The sequence below is a fragment of the Lethenteron reissneri genome, chromosome 60 (genome assembly GCF_015708825.2).
Source record: "Lethenteron reissneri isolate LAM-NWPU_2019-01 chromosome 60, ASM1570882v1, whole genome shotgun sequence".
NCBI lineage: Eukaryota > Metazoa > Chordata > Hyperoartia > Petromyzontiformes > Petromyzontidae > Lethenteron > Lethenteron reissneri.
The window spans coordinates 6,956,010-6,958,167 of NC_083838.1; positions in this window are offsets into that span (position 1 = coordinate 6,956,010).

Sequence of the window (2,158 nt, forward strand, 5' to 3'; positions counted from 1 at the left end):
GCCGAGTGGCGATTTATCCGAACCGGTCCTGGGCCTCCCCTAGGTCGACTCAGCCTCAAATGAGTACCTGGTGCGGTGTGTAGTAAACATCGCCACTGGGGAGACAAAGGCGGCCGGGCGTGGTGCTGGCCACCCGCCCCCTCGTGTGTCGTGCCGGCCTTCATAGGTGCTCGCTAACAGCACTTGCCCCTACAGTCTGTTACAGGCTACACGGGAGATATTTAGCTTTGTATAGGGAGCGGTGGTGCTGTAGTTAGCGCACTCACTTCGATCATCATCAGCATCATCACCATCAGCACCATCGTCAGCAGCAGCATCAGCATCATCAGTATCATCAGCACTATCAACACCATCAGTATCATCCGTAACCATCAGCACCATCATCAGCATCATCATCAACACCATCAGTATCATCAGCACCATCATCAGCATCACAATCATCATCAGCACTATCATCATCAGCATCATCAACATCATCAGCATCATCAACACCAACAGCATCATCACCACCACCATCAGCATCATGATCATCAGGACCATCAGCATCATCATCAGCATCACAATCATCATCAGCAGCACTATCATTAGCAGCATCATCAGCATCATCAACACCATCAGTAACCATCAACACCATCATCAGCATCATCATCAACACCATCAGTATCATCAGCACCATCATCAGCACCATCATCAGCATCGTCATCAACACCATCAGCACCATCAGCATCGTCATCAACACCATCAGCACCACCACCATCATCGTCATCAACACCATCAGCATCATCATCAACACCATCAGCATCATCATCACCATCATCAAACACCATCATCATCATCATCAACACCATCATCATCAACATCATCATCATCAACACCATCATCATCATCATCAACACCATCATCATCAACATCATCATCATCAACACCATCATCATCATCAGCACCATCAGCACCATCAGCATCATCAACACCATCAGCACCATCAACACCAACACCATCAGTATCATCATTGAAATCAGCTGTTGCTGCTGCTGCTGCTGTTGAGAGGAAGGAGTCGATTAAGAAGGGGCTCAGATAACGCCTTGACAGGAATCCGCCAGCGGCCAATCGATCTTAGCAGCAGCAGACAGCAGCATCAGCAGCAGCAGCAGCAGCAGCAGCAGCAGCAGCAGGCAGCAGCAGTAGCAGCAGCAGCAGGCAGCAGGCAGCAGCAGCAGGCAGCAGCAGCAGCAGCAGGCAGCAGCAGTAGCAGCAGCAGCAGCAGCAGGCAGCAGCAGCAGCAGCAGGCAGCAGCAGCAGCAGCAGCAGGCAGCAGGCAGCAGCAGGCAGCAGCAGCAGCAGCAGGCAGCAGTAGCAGCAGCAGCAGGCAGCAGGCAGCAGCAGCAGCAGCACTAGCAGGCAGCAGCAGGCAGCAGCAGCAGCAGGCAGCAGCAGCAGGCAGCAGCAGGCAGCAGCAGCAGGCAGCAGCACCAGCAGGCAGCAGCTTACTGACTGACGGGGAGACAGGGAGGGAGGGGGGTGTGCGACTGAGGTCAGGAGACGGACTTCCCCGACTGATTGACGTGTGGACTATGAGCTAACATTGACAGATTGAGCACCACAGGAATACACACACACGCGCGTATACAGACAGACAGGCAGATATACAGACAGCCGGATGATTATCATACAGAGAGAGAGAGACACACACGCGTGTCCAGATAGATAGACAGACACACAGACACACACACACACACTCGAGTCCACACACATCGGACAAATAGACACACACACACACACGTGCCCAGACACAGACAAAGACAAAGATCCACACAGAGACCCATAGACTCGCACAAAGATCCATAGACCTCTGATTAGCACCGTTGGCTTCTACGTAGGGTGGTGCGAAATAAGTTCAACATACATTTACGTGCATACAAAGACAAAGATCCCCTGTATAGCCTTAACAGACTGTAGGGGCAAGTGCTGTTAGCGAGCACATATGAAGGCCGGCACGGCACACGAGGGGGTGGGTGGCCAGCACCACGCCCGACCGCCTTTGTCTCCCCAGTGGCGATGTTTACACACCGCACCAGGTACTCATTTAAGGCTGAGTCGACCTAGGGGAGGCCCAGGACCGGTTCAGATAATCGTCACTGGTGTTGGCCGTGAGCGGGAA